We start from the raw sequence: 18765 nt of genomic DNA on the forward strand, positions 1-18765 counted from the left end.
TCTTTACTTGGCAAATCATTTCTTTTTTTCTTGAGAGTTACATATCTTGGGAACACTTGTGGACTTAGCTGTTTAATGAAACATTACATAAAAAGATAATATTCACTAATGAGCCCAAGTGCACCCAGCCAAAGTCCATACATGTTGAATCAAGACTTCATCCAGCTGTTTGTAAGACAAAGTAAGACTGAAGAAGTCACCTTTTTCTGGGTTTACCTTTAACAAAATAAAAACTCTGCAGAAATGATGCATTTAATTCCCTACCATAAGGCAATATACAGAATATACAGCACCATGGGAGTCTACAGGCACATTTCCAGATATTTTTTCCTTGGGGGAAACGAAATCAATTCAGGACCCATAAGTTGGTATAAACGAGCTCATTCCTCTGTGTGTGTGTGTGTGTGTGTGTGTGTGTGTGTGTGTGTGTGTGAGAGAGAGAGAGAGAGAGAGAGGCCTTCTCTAAAAGGAGATAATGAGAAAAGGTCAGAACAGAGGAAAGAAAGTAATTAGAGGCACATGGCAGAGAATGTCTAATGCAAAACCAGGCCTCCAGGATAATCCGGTCTAGAAAGGAAGGCTGTACCACAGAAGGCAGCAACTGAAAGAATTGATGAACAGAAGAGTTAAATAGAATGTGATCATTGAACCAGTCCAGAAGGCACTTCTATTTCCTTTCAGAGATCATGGAGTTCTTTGTCCATAACATGTCATTTCATTTGCAGCTTCTGGCCAGAAGAAATCAGATCATTATGAGCAGTGGCCACCAAATCTACTTCTGGGTATGTAGTGGCTACAAGAAATGTTTCAGGATCGGTGGATAAGCTTCCCTAACATCATTTTTCAAGCTTCAAGTCCTCAGAACCCAAGTTCATTTGCTCAAAGTGCTGCTGACAGCTGCTCCTTAAATAAGTGAAAAGTGATTTTAATCTCAATACGTTCTTAATCGTGTAATTCAGGCAAAAATGCAGCAAGATTCCAAAAAGTTATTTTTAACTGAATTTATGCAAATAGTCACTCTCCCTTTCCCAGTTTTACAGCGTACTGTAAACGAACAAGCCCTCTCCTAGTTTGCTCTTCCTTCCAGGTTTGGCAAGTAATGAACCAGGGATGGCTGTGTGCACTTTTCCTTCTCTCTGAATTTTCAATAGGTTTTATTCAGCATAAACATGAACGTAGTCATCTTGTGGTTTCCCCTACCCCCATCATAAAAGAAAGGAGAAGTGACAGATGAATAGCAATGGCTAATTTGGTAAGAAATTCTTCAATATGTTAACAAAGGGAGTTCTTATGGAATTGTGGCCAAGTTCTCCAACTTCAGGTGTCTTAAAGATTCACCTGTGGGTGATGGCAACCAGCTCTTCCCCATTGTGGGTGAGAAACAGAGCAAAGGAAATGAAATTAAAGCGTTGCAGAGGCGACTTTGGTTTAAGTCACCTAGACGAACACCTACATCTAGGGCTTGTAACACAATGGATTCCTTCCCATGGGAGGGAGTAGTCCCCATCCTTGCAGGGCTTAGAGAGGAATCAGTGTGTTTGAAAGCACAGGATGAGCAAGATGCTCTGGCAAGCTTTTCCTAGGTCTTTAATGTTTCATGTTCTTTAATGTTCCTGAGGCCTCCTTGGAAATGCTATGGATTTAGGCAGATCTGGAGAGCCCGTCTGATTCTGAGGAAGAGTCTATGATATCATGAAATGAATTATGCTGTATATTCTGTGAAATATTTTAAGAGATATTCAATGTTTGAATTCCCAGGGCTTCTGGAAGGGTCTGAAATTGAAAATGAGGCATGGTGCCACTGTCACCTGCATTACGTGTGGCACTCTGTAAAAAAACCTCCGGGCTAGCAGCCTTTCAGCACAGGTATCACTTAAGAAGAGAAGGGACCATCTCTGCCTTCTCTCCTCTCACCAGCACTACTTCCCTTGAGTACTGTTTCCCATCCACAGGCAAAGGAAGTGAGACACAACCCAGTTCCCTTCCACATGACCCTGTCTTGCCTCTCCAGTTTTTAGTACAAGCAACCTGATAGTGATTTGCTGTGAGATCAACCAACTGTGGATCATTAATGGGGTCACTTACTCTTTCTTCCATGGCTCTCAGGGCCAGAGTTTAAAAATATACCCAAGGTGGGAACTGAGTTGATGAGCTCCTACCCTCAGGGAAAAAGCAGCGTATCAGGAGTTTAGGGAGTTTGGTTCTAGTCCTGATTCAGTCCCTGGTTAAACACGTGCTCTCAAGAAAGTCCTGGAACCTCGCTGGGCCACAGTTTCCTGGTCCTTAAAAGGAAGGAGTCATTCCTGGGTTGTCTTCCTGTTCTTTGGAAGATGCTCTTACATCTCCTAATATGCTCAGATTCCACTGTTTTCTCTTATTTCCTTTTGATTTGTTTTTCTTGGAACTCCGGTTGTTGCTATAGGCAGATATTTGTAATTTAGAGAGCAGATGTCGGAGAAAAGGAAAATGAGGGGCAAGTCTGCATGGAAACAACTATTGTGGCTTCTTTTGGCAAAAGCGAGTGGGCTTGCAAAGGTCCTGCTAATTTGTAAGAACCATGAACTTTCCCCAGGAATTAATATGCTCATCTGAAAGGAATCAAGATTCTTTTAATGGACATAATGGCTTATGCTTAAATCGAACTTCTGCTTAAGTACCATGAATTCTAGGATGTTTGGTGGGTTTTTGTTTTTTTCCTTCGTCTTCTTTCTCTTTTACTTTTTTTTTCTTAAGCAAAGGCCTACATGTAAGATGACTGAGAAAGATGTAAGCCCGCTGCCACAAAAAGGAAAGGGGGACAAAAATACGGGCAGCTAAAGCAAAGAATGGGGACCCAGTCAAGAGACCCTAAGAAGACGTTGAAAGGAAACATTTCAGTTAGCAAAGCAATGAAGGCCCCGATACTGTTTTAACGGCTCAACGTTTAAAAAAGGGAATAAAGAAAAATTAAACTGAGAGAGGGAGGAGAGAGGGAAAGGTTAAGCCAAGACAGAAACTGTGAGCAGATAGATGTGAAAGGGGCTGAAAATAAGTGAAAAGTGAAAAATTGCTTTATGAATAAACCGTTAAAAAATAGTGAGTGAAAAAGCAATTGTGCTTCCAGTTATTACTGAATCACAAGCTCGTGGAAGCCAGCGGCTGACCCCAGCAGCAACTCCACACTAACCTACATGGCAGCAGTTGGTGCACTGCAGTTCCTGTGGGCGGACACCGTTTTCTACTTGAGTGTTCAGTTTCATTGTGATTACCTTCCATCACTGTCGCATGTGGGCCATTTTACCGCCTTGAACACAAAAAAAACCTGACTTGGTCATCTCTCTAGGCTGCTGACACTCCAAAGCAGGTGATATCCTCCAGAGGACACACATAGACAAAGGGGTAAGGGCAAGGGGAAGGTAAGCAAGCCCGAGAGAAGGAGGAGCCTCTGCCTGCCCCTGCTTTTTCCTGAAAATGACAATGCGATTTCATACTCAGTGCCCCTGGTCATTCGTGGAGGTGCGTTCCCACAAGGACATGGACATGGACAAGTCAAATGAGCACCCTTCTTAGGAACACATCTGGGCTCAGGCTTAGCAAATGAGATGCCAACCATAGCAGGCCTCCCTCCACCCCTTGGCATACTTGGGGAATCATGGGGAGCCCTAGGAAGTGGACCGGTTCCACCAGTGTGACCGCCCTCCTCCTCCAGGAAGAGGCTGAAGAGTGGAAGTGACGGACACCTGCCATAAGAGAGGTCAGTCCTCATGAAAAATGTCTGGTACCAAATGGCACACGCTGTTTCCAAAGCTGCAGGCTTGCTCTGCTTCTCATTGCAAGTGCAAAACCCATTTTTATATTAGAACTGCCCCCACACAGCTAGCTTTTTGTTATATGCTTCAACGGAAAGGAGGTGGGAAATGGGTGGCCACAGACTCCAAGGTAATTTGTGTGGGAGTGCTTCCTGGGCACTTTATTGGTAAGCATTCACCCTCCCTGAGCACATCCTCATCTCGGTGACAGACGTGGGGAGGCAGGTGGTCCTCCAGGGTTCTAAGGTTGGGGAAGCTAGGCCAGGGGAACATTTGACCTAGATGACCCAGAAAGCAGTTAACTCATGCACACAGCTGGATGCATAATCAAAGAATGAGGTCCGATTTTGATGAACCTGTTTCATTTTTAATAACCAGGGTAAGACTGTAGTTCTGTACATCTGGCCAAGGGGGCTGAGGTTTTCCTCAAAGGGCCATGCAGATCTTGGGTTTTGTTTGTTTGTTTGTTTGTTTTGAGATGGAATCTTGCTCTGTCACCAGGCTGGAATGCAATGGCACGATCTCGGCTCACTGCAACCTCCGCCTCCCGGGTTCAAGCGATTCTCTTGCCTCAACCTCCCGAGTGGCTGGGACTACAGGCACCCACCACCACCTCCAGCTAATTTTTGTATTTTTAGTAAAGACGGGGTTTCACCATGTTGTCCAGGATGGTCTCAATCTCTTGATCTAGTGATCCGCCTGCCTCGGCCTCCCAAAGTGCTGGGATTACAGGCCCAAGCCACTGTGCCCAGCCAGATCTTGGTATCTTTTCTTGCCGTTGCTACAAGAGGTCCCCGGCCTTGTGCTGATGGAAAGGTTTAAGGCAATGTGCTTTCCTCCTTGAGACTGTTCATAAAGGAGGTAGACAAGATTGGTCTTTGAGTATCTCCATCCCAGAAATAAGAAAATTCAGGTATGGAAAGTCAAGGAATATGCCCAAGACACCTGACAAGTCCATGCTGGAACTGGAAACTGAATCCCAGCTTCCTGGCTCTGGGCAGATTAGACAATGCTCCTATTGCTGAGCTGGGCAGGGGCCAAGTGAGCCACTGGCATTGTTTGTGTGTAGGGCAGGCTTGCCAAAGCAGCAGAGTCTTACGGCATTACATGACTGTCTTCTGCCTTGTCAGGAGCTTGACTCTTAACTAGTTCTGCAGACATTTCAGTAAGGAAGGAGGAGATAAGGAGTCTTGGAGAATCGTGGCTTACTATGGCCTACCATTACCCTGAATCCATCTCACTTCTAACTCCACAAAACCGCTCCTGTCTCTGAAGCTGAGTTCATTCCAGATACCCACTTTACTGAAAGGTTTCCATCTCTCTGGGGGTGGCCAGTTCCCCTGTGAAGTGCCAGAGTAAGGTGACATTTCCGGTGCTTTAGCAGAAAGATGGGTGTCAGGCGTCAGCAGTTCTCCAGCAGCCTTAGGCCAACAGTGTTCCAAAGAGGAAACTGAGGCACAGAGCTAACCCCACCCCATCAGAGTGTTCCTGAGAGACCTGGCAACTGCACCTAAAGAGCGCCACGATCCTCAGTTAGGGAGCATTGCACAACTGCAAAAGTTCACATGCTATTTTGGATAAACCAGCTTTAAAGTTCATTCCACTCTAGAGACATGGAGGGTTGTGTTTTCTACAAAGGAAAGGAAATGTATTAATGGACATATTTTCTGCTTCAAGTGCACACACACAAAAAAAATGTATTGTTTCTGAGCTTAAGGAGGCATGTTCTTTGTTTTAAATATTGCTCATGCATAGTTAACCAGTGTACCTGGAGGCAGAGATGAAAACTGAGAAAGAACAGTCAGGTCTATCTTTGTGTTCCAAGACAATGTAATCCCACAAGGCACAATTCCTCTAAGAATTATCTGAAAACTTTCAGTATGCCCACCTGTTATACAGCTTTTGCAACCACCAGAAACCCTAGAAGATTTATAGTCGGATTGCTTCAAATTGGTCGTTTTTGTCTCCTCAAGTTTTGACCTACACGTGGATTCCAGACTGAAAATTACATTATCCAAAGCAAACCATTCAGCCCATCTTAGATAGATTACAGCTGCTTCAACCCTTCCTCCAAATGGAGGGTAATAACATAATATATTATAGCTCATGTACAGCCTGAAGAATTATGTGCTCTTAAAATGATTGGCTGAAAAGAAAGAAAAGGAAGGAAGACAGGAATCTTCTAAAACTAACTATATAACTTAGAAATGAGAGAAGCATCGCTTAAATTCAGGTCTGAATCTTGTTCACATCAGAGATGTGAGCACTCCAAGGTGATGGTATGGAGATGAACTTTGCTAGTAGGGACTCTCAACCCATCTCTCTGAGTTCAGCTGAAGGCCACTGGGCACTTGGTGGGCTTCTCCTAAAGAGAGGCATATATTTCTGCAAGATTAAAAAAAAAAAAAAAAAGGCAGGGTAAAGTCTGTAGCTGCAGGTTGACAGACTTCCTTCCTCTCTTGGGTTTTTCTCCCTTCTAAGGGCCGTTTGAAAGTTCTTCTTGTGCTTCTAACTGAGCAGAAACCACATCATGTCTTTTGTCATCATCTTTGCTCACCACTGGAGACCCTGGTGGTTAGAGAGGGAAAGTCCCTTTGGATGGTGCATATGGGGGTAGAAGGTGTTGGGAGCCAGCAGGGGGTCCGGGTGAAGAGGGAAGAAGAGAGGAGAGGTTATCAAGCCTGCCTCTCTGGCCCAGGCAATATACCCACCCTGGCTGGACTTTCCAATCCTCAGCGTGGCAAAGTATATCTTTTAGGTTATCCACTATGTCCCTGGTTATGTTGAGTTGCTGAGGTAATAGTCAGGGGTATCCAATCTTTTGGCTACCCTGGGCCACATGGAAGAAGAAGAATTGTCCTAGGCCACACATAAAATACACTAACACTTACGACAGCTGACGAGCTTAAAAAATAATCACAAAAAAATCTCATAATGTTGGCCGGGCACGGTGGCTCATGCCTGTAATCCTGGCACTTTGGGAGGCCAAGGAGGGGTGGATCACGAGGTCAGGAGTTTGAGACCAGCCTTGCCAAGATGGTGAAACCTCGTCTTTACTTAAGAAATACAAAAATTAGTCGGGCGCAGTGGTGGGCGCCTGTAATCCCAGCTCCTCGGGAGGCTGAGGCAGGAGAATCGCTTGAACTCAGGAGGCGGAGTCTGCAGTGAGCTGAGATCAAGCCATTGCACTCTAGCCTGGGTGACAGAGCAAGACTGTTTCAAAAAAAAAAAAAAATTCTCATAATGTTTTAAGGAAGTTTATGAATGTGTGTTGGGCACCTTCAAAGCCATCCTGGGCTGCGTGCGGCCCACGGGCCACAAGTTGGACAAACTTGGAATAGATCATTGAACAACAACAAAAAATTTACTTCAAGAGTTCTGTGTTTCTGGAAAGCCCAAAGAGTGGCCACAGTGGCCTCTGTGTGGCCTAAGAATAGCTTTTACCTGCCTTCCCGGCACAGAAATTACCTGGAGGTGGATTGGAAGCAGAAGCAGGGAATAGGAACACAGCTACATATTTGGTTTGAGCTCTTTTAGAGTAGACTCTATAGAGACATTCTATTCTCTTTTTTATTGTGATAAAAAAAAAATAGAACATACATTTACCATCTGAATCACTGTGAAGTATACTGTATGGTAGGATTAGCTATATGCACGTTGTTGTGCAGCAGATCTCTAGAGCTTTTCATCTTGCAAAACTGAAACTCTCTACCCATGGAACAAGAGCTCCCTGCTCCCCTCCCCCTCAGCTCCTGGGTAGTGACATTTCTTGATCGTGCTGTTAACCATGAGTACTTTTCTTCGGTTAAGTCTATAAACTTGATTTCCGTACCAAGACCTGTTTTGAGTTCACACACCAGCTGACCTGCTTCAGGAGTAGTTCAGATTCACTCTGCCATGAATATTCATCACTCACTATGGGTCATGATCACAAATGCATGTCCTCAGCACTCTGGCTGGGCTTCAGCAATTTATGGAGTTGTTATTTGCACCACCAAACCAGTCAGGAATGAAAATAACGATCAACTCCTCAAATGTTTACAAGCCTCCTGGGCTATTGCACATGTAATTTAGAGCTGCCATCTTGTCTCCTTCTTTCTCTCAGTGGAATGGAATGTCCTCTCCAGTAACTCGTTGCCTTTAGGAACATGGGGAATAAAAGGCTCCTCGACCTGAATGGTCTAGTCAAGGCTGGGCTGAAGTCCTCTTTGGTAGCAAGGTGTTTGGGTTTTCATTGCACTGCAATGCTTCCTTACACAAGTCACTTCAAAACAAACCTTCCCTGCAGGTTGTCCTTGGAAGCAGAGCAGGAGGCAGTTAAGTACTCTCACCCAATCAGCACAATCAATTTGTCATTCCCTGAAAATAGAGTCGTCCCTCCAGTCTGTCCAGGTCGGTGGGGATAGAGGAAGGCCCGGCTGCCTTTGAGCAATGCCACATTCCAGCAGGGAGTGGTTCCCCCACATTCACCACACTAGGGCGGGCGTGTTGTGCCTCGTGCCTGCAGCCACCCTTGAAGTGTTGTTGTTAAACAACAGTCATGAACTCTGGAATGTCTCTGGTCATTTATAGCGTGACTGTGTCACTCTGTAAATGACACTGTCAAGCTTCAAGGCCTAGAATGAAGTTGGCTTCCTTTTCAATAGATCATAGTTCCACCCAAAACAAAGCTTCCAGGCTTTTACAATGTACTTCTTACTCTGAAACTCCTAAGAGAATCGAAATGCTAGGGAAATAAAATACACGAACAGACTACAAATCACACTCCAGTCATCTTACAGACCCTTTAAAACACACAGAACAATTTCACCATACTATTTGCAAACAAGCAGCTTTCTGGAAATTAGCTGGGTGCTTCTTAGAGCAATTTTTGTCTTTTCTCAGTCTTGTCTTGACTTTTCCTTCTTTGGTTCATTTCCTGCATGAGATAAATGAAGACAGCAAGAGATTGAGGTTCCAAAGAACATGTGATTCATGAGTCATGTCTATTTTTTTCTCTATAGTGTTCACTGAAAATTCATTGTTCCAGTAGAAGAAACAGAAAGTTAAAATGAACATTAAATACTGCTTTTGCTATTTCTGTAATACAGCAATAATTATGAAGATAATGCTTCTCATTTGATTTATGCTGTATAAGTTACTATTGTCTCATTTTATCCTCACAAATACCCTCTGAGATAACTTTATTATTCCCATTTTGCATATGAGAAAACTGAGGCCCAGTGAGGTCAAATGAATTAGATAATGCAGGGAAAAAACCTTAACCCAGTGCTCATATAAAATAATCCACAAACAGTTACTATCTTTAAGGAACTCCCTTGACATCACACACCTAGGAACTGTGACGAGGACTGTGACCTTCCTGTGCTGTGGTCACTACTCACTCCACCTCAGCAGAGCAGCCTTAGGTCATAAAATACACAGATCTTTAAAGAGAAATATGGTTTTAAACCTATTCTGCAAACTACAGCTTACTATGTACTAGCTATGAAGGTAGAAGGTTTGTGGAGGATCCACTAAATGTAATTCCCGTAGTCTTGTGTTCTTTTGACCCATTCCCCCCAAGAAAAAAGTGCTTACAAAATCCTTCCTACTGTCTCTCTTAATTTTAAATCCTTTTCATCAGATGGGTTGAGTCAATACATGAATCCTGAGATTTTTAACAATTTTTGGTCTCAAGTTGTAGGTTTTCCATTGTATTAATGAAAGATACGTCCTGCATTTTTACTGATTCATTCTATGAACATTTATTACCTGCCTATTATACTTCAAACATGGGCCAAGCTGGGCATGAGGGCCAGGTTCAAACATGACCAGGACCTTGACCTCAAAGAAATACTTGCTTCATGAGGGAGAGAGCAATGTACAATCTGATTAATGTTATTTGTCTCTTTTAAATAAATTGGTTCTATTAATATCAGCTAAGAGAGATTATTAAATTAGAAATACTAATGCCCAGCTTTCATTTTGTAGCATTTAATTTGATGAGTGTTTGGGGATCCTTCACATGTATTCACCTTTGGTTTAGTAAGGTTACTTAAGTAACAGCAGTGTATACTGACTATATATTAGAGTTCCGATGTCTGATAGAAAAGCCATATTTTACTTGTTATGTTTGTACTAGCCCCCAAGAGCATTGCTAGAATGGAGTTTCAACAACAAAAATCATTGTTGAACATGGCTACGCCCACAATGAAAGTACGAGTTATTATAAATCAGTGAGGGCCGGGCACAGTGGCTCACGCCTGTAATCCCAGCACTTTGGGAGGCTGAGGTGGGCAGATCACTTGAGGTCAGGAGTCCGAGACCTGCCTGGCCAACATGACAAAGCCCTGTCTCTACTGAAAATACAAAAATTAGCCGGGCATGGTGGTGCACACCTGTAGTCCCAGCTACTCACGAGACTGAGGCAGGAGACTCACCCGAACCCCGGAGACGGAGGTTGCAGTGAGCTGAGATCGCACCACTGCACTCCAGCCTGGGCAACACAGCAAGACTGTCTCAAAAAAACATCAATCAATCAATCAATCAAAGAGAGTCTAGGAACAGGTGGTTTGTTCCTTGCAATAGAACTACAGTATCATTTTCAGGTACATCTTCAGAAACATGAGTTTCTGGATAAGATCGCAAACCAAAAGAAGCTCTAAGTGTTTTTTTTTTTGTTTTTTTTTTTTAACATTGTATGAAACACTCTCTGCTGAGATGTCGTAGGCTTTGCCTTCAACCATCCTAGCATCTCATGAGGATGCACAAAACCATTTCAGGCTAACCATTATTTTATATCAAAAGAGTGCATTCCCAGAACAATAGTAATACTGGGGAGGCACGTGAGGGGAGCATCGGTGTCACAAAATGGAACAAGCAAGATACTCTGGGGGTTACTGGTGGGACAGGTGATCAAGAAACCCAGGTTTAATCCTGGTTTGGCCGGCTGGGTGACTTTAGCAAGACATGTAACCTCCCAGCATGTTTCCACATCTGTTAAGTGTAGCAGTTAACCCAAATGACCTCTTGAGTCCATTTCTACAAACCAATGAATGTAAAGCGTATTGCTCATTTTAATAAAGCTGTATGAACATTAAAAATAATGTTGAAACATTTGGTGGTGGCTCTCTCTTCTAGCCTCTGCCCAGCACGGATGTTTTGGTCGTGGTGGCAAAGGGAAACGGGAGCGTTGCCTTGTAGCTCTTGGCTCAAAACTTTGGGAGGTTTCAATGACTCAGCACGAGGCCCTCTGCCCTGTGGGTCAGGCCTGCAGGTGCTCAGGTGGGCCTTGTTGTGAAGGAACTGTCAGCACTTTGGCGTGAGGCAGGAACTTGAAATGTGGACCATTTCAGTAGCCACTCAGATTCCAGGGCACTTGACTCAAGCTTAGGAGTGTCAACCTCCATCTGCTCATCAAACTGCCACCTTGGATAATTATGCTCCTCAAATTACTCTCTTATTTCAGTGCTGTGTGGCATCCACACTTCCCATTCCCTGGTGTTGTGGAGTTGGCTTGTTGTTTTCCAGCCCATAAACCTGATGACAAGGCTTTTACTGGTTAAGGAGTGGATAGAAGGATGAACTGGGGTATTCTCTCTAGACTTAATGGGTCTGCTCCTGCAGGTCACTAAAGAGTAAAGAGAGAAAGAGCAAAGAAAACAAGCAATCCAACGCTTTTCCCCTTCCCTTCCCCTTGAGGGCAAAGGAAATATACCATCTCCGAATACATTGGTGTCACACTACAGTCACTCTAAGTAAGGGTCTTAGAAATCTTGGAAAGGTTGTAAAGATTAATAGAACACGTATGCATATGGGAAAAAACTTCTTGTTTTTAAGAAGTAATACGTTGCGAAATTACAAAGCTGTATGATCTTTAAGTTATGAGATGTCGACATAATTGTTTTGAGATCAACCAATCAGACCACACATTTCGTACTACCAAGTTATAATAAGTGTTCATTAAATATCATGATAACAACACCCTCCTTGTTTGTTAACAAAGGGCATTCTCTTCCTGTATCACCAGTGACAGCTGATGCAGGACAATTAAAGTCATCTACTCGTTCTCCCTTTTTCCTGATTGATTTCAGAGCTGTTGTGTGGCCAGAGTGTTTTCTTCCCTTCTTCTCTCTTCCTTCTCCATTTTCATCTTCCTCTGAACTGCACTAGATCCCCTCATGGGAGGGACTGTCACCCTCCCGACCAGTCGAGGCCCTCTTGGTGATGCTTAACTTTTCCAGGTCACTGGGCCACTGTTTTGTGAACTGAAGTCAACACTTAATAAACGGCATTCCAATAGCTGGAGACATCTGCCTGCCTCCCAAGGTGAACGATTTTTCCAGAGGACGGTTTATTCTCCTTGCTGGGCTAGCCAATGGAGTTCTCTCTTCTAAGTGTGAACGTAAATGTTGGAAAAATATTCAACTTTTGGGAAGCATATTCTAAATATCTGCTTTTATTTTTTATCAGTTTTATTTTATTTTATTTGTGTTTCCTTTGATTGGTTCTCTGATTTAGGCAAGTCATTTAACCTTTGAAATACCATTTGCTTCTCTATACCACTGGCATGATTGAGGAGCTTTAATTCATTCACCCAATATTCGATGAAAGCCATACTGTGTGCATAATGCTGTGTTTTGTTTTTGAATGTCTGTGCCTGTTCTGGAAGCAGTTACAAACTCATTGAGAAGACAGACATTTATACAGGAAAAGAAAACTCACACTGTGAGGCAGCACATGGTAAGACAATGTTGCGTGTACAAGGATATTCACTGCAGCATTGTTTGTTTAACAATGTTTTGGAAAACATCTAAATGTCCATTAACAGAAGAAGGGTTCAATAAATTATGATCATCTATATAATGGAATACTACACAGCTATTAAAGAAGAATGAGGCAGATCTACGTGTACTAAAATGGAAGAGCTCTCAAATATAGCTTTAAGAGAAAAAAGGAAGTGTGTAACCGTGAGTACTGTGTCATTAGTGAAAAGAAAAAAATAGGAATATAGATACAAAGTCTTATATATACATGGAGTATCTTTGAACAGCTACATAACAATCTGTAGAACGTGGATGCCTCTAGGGAAGAGATGGCTGGAGTATGGGTTGGGAGAGAGATTTGCTTTACTTTGACTATTCTTTCGTATCTTTTGAATTTTGTATGAGGTACATGTATTATCAAATTATTAAATAATATTTAGAATGTGTCCTAATCCTCTAGTCAGCTCTCAACATTGAGGGCTGGCAAACATTAAAAGAGGGACAAGTAGAGAACTTTTTCATAGAGGTCTGAACCATGGAGTGGATTCTCTGCAAAAGGTTTAAAATAGTTCTATTGGAGGAAGGCGTGGGAGTTACTGCTCTGTCTCCTTCAAGTCAGTTCCAATCCAATGCTTCTGACATGGACAGCGGGACAGAAGGAGGGGTTTCGGTAACTGAATACTGCCTGACATGGGGTTTCAGGTCACCATCTCAGCATGTTTATTCAAAAGGGAGGGGATTTGGGAAACACAGGAGAGAAAGCTGGAAGAGTCCTCCTTCTCTGAGAACCTGTGTTGTCACACTCATGGGTGTTCTCTGTCACCTGGACACATGTGGCCAACTAGGGGACTGAGCAGCCCTGGCTCCTGTCATAAGAAGGGTTCTAAGTTCTTCCTGGCACATTCCCAGAGAGTCTGTAAGCTTATCAGAATAGCACTTCATAGACTCAAAGAATCTCATAGGGAGGAGGGACCCTGGAGATTTTCCTCAACTTCCTCATCTTACAATCAGGCCACTGGGGACAAGTGACCTGCCCAAGGACACATCAAGCGTCAGCTGCAAAACTGGGACTACACCCTAGGTCTTTTAACTCTACATCCAGTGCTCTTTCTATATCACCGCCACATGGTCACAGTCCCCTTGGGTTTTCAGCAGAGGCAATGCTAAGGACATGACAGTTATTTTCCCCAAACCGATGGAACGCTGTGAGAGCAAGTTCAACAACTCAGGCTTGGGACTTCCCTGAGACCAGGCTGCTGAGACAGGTTTTGGGGTGGGGGTGGAGAAGGAGGAGGTTCTCTCTCTTGCTCAAGAGAAGGTGGGTGATCACACAGACTTTCCAGCCAACAGCCAGGGCAGGCAGCCTTCAGGGCACCCAAACCTCCCCACCATGGGTCCAGTCCAAGCTAGACGCTTCAGCATTGACGCTCGACACCAAAATGTATCTCATATCAATTTTTATCAGTGAGGGGTTATATAAAACCTACAATCTCAGATCTGGAACCATATAATAAGAATAAAGCAGTCAGAAAAATGGATAACTTTTGCCCCTTTTTTATGTAGGAAAAAAAAACACCTCAGTAATTGAACTAATTTTTAAAAATGTAACAAAGGGCCAAGCACAGTGCCTCATGCTTGTAATCCCAGCACTTTGGGAGGCCGAGGCAGGCGAATTACCTGAAATCAAGAGTTCGAGGCCAGCCTGACCAACATGGCGAAACCTCGTCTCTATTAAACTATTAAGAATACAGCAATTAGCCAGGCATGGTGGTGGGCGCCCATAGTCCCAGCTACTCGGGAGGCTGAGGCTTGAACCGGGGAGGTGGAGGTTGCAGTGAGGTTAGATTGTGCTACCACACTCCAGCTTGGGCAACAGAGTGAGAGTCTGTCTAAAAAAAGAAAAGAAAAAAAAAAGTAACAAAGGCCAAAGGCCAAAGTCCCCCCGACTTTGTCATCCCCTTTCTCTTTTCGCTATGCACATGAGTCCCCCTGAGGTGTGTGATCAAGTGAGGTCTCTGGGCACCGAGTCTGCTGGCTGTGCTAGCAGCCCTCACCTCTCCTGGGCATGCAGTCCCAGGACCTTGCTCACTTGAGTCTCACCTGTGTGTGTAGTTCCAACATGGTTTACTTTCTATTTACTGAAACCAACTTCCTCTTTCGTGATGACTTTGGAAAATGGACTCTGGACCACTTGGAGTTCATAAAGACACAAATCAGGCTATCTTAGTCCTGACATGAATCACTTTCTCTCCCCACCCATTTCCACAGACACCTGGGTAATTTGGTCTCACTGAATCCCTCCTGCTGTCTTCAGGAGGATTTCCGCCACCTCGGCAGCATGAGTCAAAATGGATCATCCTCCTCGCCTCACTGCTTAACGAACTGAGGTGTGTGTTGGAGCTGAATGTTTACAACACAAAACCACCAACCATCTTGTTTCTTCATGTTTTGACAGCCCAGAAACTGAGCCGCAGGGAGAGGACCTCCCCATTCCTGTGTAGGAGACAGGGGCCTTCTTATGTCTTAACTTTTCTTGGCTACTGTTTGGCTTTCAGTGAATGCTTCGAAAGTTCTACCCTGTGTCCAGCACCCCAGGTCTCAACTGAGAAAAAATGTCAGCACTTAAGCTAATCTTCATTCCTCATTTCCAGCCACAGCTCAAGGGGTTTGCAGTCTGTCTTTGGAAATGACTCAACCAACAGTTGGGAGTAAAAAAATTAATGATGCCACATCTTCAGGCTTTGTCCTTTCATTTACCAAATCGGTATTTAATGAACAGCTTAAGATTGTACTTCCTTGAAGTGAGTTTGCATTTCATGAGACCATGAAACTAAAGAAAAAGTCAGCCAACCTCACTGCTCCCTCAAGAAGTCCTCATTTCTGAACCCAATTATTTCATTTCTTACTACTCGGTAGGAATTCTCTATGTACATTCACGACGTATCTCAGAAGGGGCAGTGGGGTCTCACTGCTGCTTAAGACACCTTTGAAGTGCTTTCTTATTTCTATTATCTTGACAGTTTCACTACCCTTTCCCTCTTTCTTTCTTTTTTCTGCATTTTTCTTGTCAGATGTTGGCAATTATTGAGTTGCCATCAGTATTTAAGTTAGAGTTCTGTTTTAGGCAATGGTTATTTTACAAATAGACACAAATAGCTTCTAAGTATCCCCATGGCTTCTTTCCTTCTCCGTGTTTGCTATACTATTATTTTATTAAAATTATTAGTCATAAATTATCATTGTTTAGTTAAAAACAAAAAAGCATTTGTCCAGGCACGGTGGCTCACACCTGTAATCCCAGCAGTTGGAGAGGCTGAGGCTGGCAGATCACTTGAGGTCAGGAATTTGAGACCAGCCTGGGCACATGGTGAAACCCTGTCTCTACTAGAAATACAAAAATTAGCCAGGCGCGGTGGCACATGCCTGTAATCCCAGCTACTTGGGAGGCTGAGGCAGGAGAATCACTTGAACCTGGGAGGCGGAGATTTCTGTGAGCTGAGATCATGCCACTGCATTCTAGCCTGGAGGACAGAGTGAGACTCTGTCTCAAAAGAAAAAAAAAAAGCATTTTAAAATAATAAAAATAGTTTTAAGTGTTTAATAAGAAAGAGATTATTATACAGTAAAATTATCCATATTTACTATACTATTTCTTTTTTTTTCCCCTTTTCCCGAGGCAGAGAGAAAGGGTAGGGGAGATTTACTCTTGTTCTGATCCAGAACCAATCTTCAGTCCCAGTTCATTCTTCTCCCTGCCTGAAAATAAGAGTTAATGCTTCCCAAATGCTTTAGAAACACAAGCTCATATAACACCTAGCAAACATATCTTGTCTTCCTTTCACCAAGGAGGTGGTCTGGCTCTTAATACTATGCTGTCCTGCCTCTCACCACCTCTATGCTACCTCATCACCTCTTGAGCAATTAAAACACGTGCACAACCTTAAACATATTTAAAATATTTAAAAATAATTCATCTATATAATTTGGATCCATGGACATTAACTTCCTCAATAATGTGATGTTGGCTGGGCGCTGTGGCTCACACCTGTAATTCCAGCACTTTGGGAGGCCAAGGCGGGTGGATCACCTGAGGTCAGGAGTTACAGACCAGCCTGGCCAATGTGGTGAAACCCCGTCTCTACTAAAAATACAAAAGTTAGCCAGGTGTGGTGGTGGGTGCCTGTAGTCCCAGCTACTCAGGAGGCTGAGGCAGGATAATTGCTTGAACCCAGGAGGCAGAGGTTGCAGTGAGCCGAGATTGCACCATTTTACTCCAGCCTGAGTGACAAGAGAGAAACTCTATCTCAAAAAAAATAAAACATGAAAAAATAAAATAATAATAATGTGATGTCTTTGAGTTCGGCTATTTATTGTTTGCTGTGGCGAAGTCTGGCAGGGAAAACACTATAATGTTGACAAATAAGAAAAGCAACATGGAGTTCAAAATATAACACAGAAATGTCGTGCTTACCAGGATCATATAAGTCACTTTGATGATAAGACCTTGTCCTTTTAGAACACTGGCCTCTGCACGGCCGGGCCAGGTGGCTCATGCCTGTAATCCCAGCATTTTGGGAGGTGGCGGTGGGCAGATCACCTGAAGTCAGAAGTTTGTCACAAGCCTAGCTAACATGGTGAAACCCTGTCTCTACTACAAATACTAAAATTAGCTGGGCATGGTGGTGCACACGTGTAATCCCAGCTACTCGGGAGGCTGAGGCAGGAGAATCGCTTGAACCTGGGAAGCAGTGGTAACAGTGAGCAAAGATTGTGCCACTACACTGCAACCTGGGCAACCAAGCGAGACCCCATCTCAAAAATAAATAAATAAATTTAACAAAGAACACTGGCCTCCGATCCACCAGAAAGAATTTCGTAAGATTCAATGCTAAAGCTCAGCTCGTGGCTTGTTAGATGAGCCCCTCATTCAGACTCTTTTAGAATCTATTTACTCCGACTCCATACACAAATCTGAAAGGGTAGGCGATCTGCTTTCCAGTCCACAGAAGACTAGAAAGACAAATCAAAAGGCAGAGCCAGGGGGACAGTGCTGGAAACCAGCACCCTGAGAGAGGGTAGCGGAGGGAACTGATATCCAAGCAGCTGGAAGAGGAGCTTTGCAGAGGCCCAAATGTCAGACTGATTCATGTCAGAGATGACAGCCCCATCCACAGCTCCCCTGACCCTGAGAAAGACAGTAACTGTGCTCATCAGCACGTCCTGAAGCCACCAAGACAAGGACAGCCCACGATCAACTGCAGCATGATGAAGAAGTTCACAGCTTTTTGAAGGAATCTGTATACATAATGGTTCAAGTTTTATTTCCTGAAGGATATCAGTAACATCGAGAGCAAAAAATGACTCATTCCCTAAGATTTCGGGATAGCCTAGTTTTGCTTTGTGTATTTGCATGCAAGTTATCCTAGAGCTAAGGCACACTGTCATCTATTAAACTAGTCTCCGATGACCATAATTTTAGATCATCAAGTGACAGGTTTCTCAGATTATGAAACACTAATTAGCCTTACCTTCATGAGTCTGTAAAGCATGTATGACTATCTCAGGGGACCCTGCATGTCTCCTAGTGCAGGTTTCACCACTGACGCTGGCAAGAGCTGGAGCCAGCCTGGGACTGTGGTTATTTTGCATACACGAAAAGTCTGGTAATCTCTTTGAGGGGCCTGGACTGTGTACAAAGATCCCTCCCTTTTCGCATAATGGTACTTTACTTCCTGGATTATAAAGATATTATTTTACTAGAGAGAAAGGAACTGGATTTGGGGCACATTTTTGTCCAATGATTTAAGCTAATTCCTCATGTTCAAAATGAAACTTTCAGTTATAAGCTGACCAAAGGAAGCAATATATTTCAAACTCAACAGAATCTTTTTATTCACTCTTCCAATCTACATACATCCCAAATTCCAACATAATCACCACCTCAGGTGTTGGTTAAAGAGCACTTTTTAACTTCCTATGGTGGACATTTCTAAGCATCCAAAAAGTAGACAATAGCATAATGAACTTCCAGGTACCCAACCTTCAGCTTCAGCTGTTACCAACATTTTGTCAGTCAGTCTTAAACAGTATGCCTTAGTGTGCCTACATGAAACTCCCTCTATTTTAATTTTCCAGAAGGCTGGAAATATTTGGGCAGCCAGGCCTCCAACCATGAGGTATGATTAGAAAGATTTCAAAGGCTCTTCACCCTACAGATGATGCATGCCACC

The sequence above is a fragment of the Chlorocebus sabaeus genome, chromosome 13 (assembly GCF_047675955.1).
Source record: "Chlorocebus sabaeus isolate Y175 chromosome 13, mChlSab1.0.hap1, whole genome shotgun sequence".
In the NCBI taxonomy this organism is placed as follows: Eukaryota; Metazoa; Chordata; class Mammalia; order Primates; family Cercopithecidae; genus Chlorocebus; species Chlorocebus sabaeus.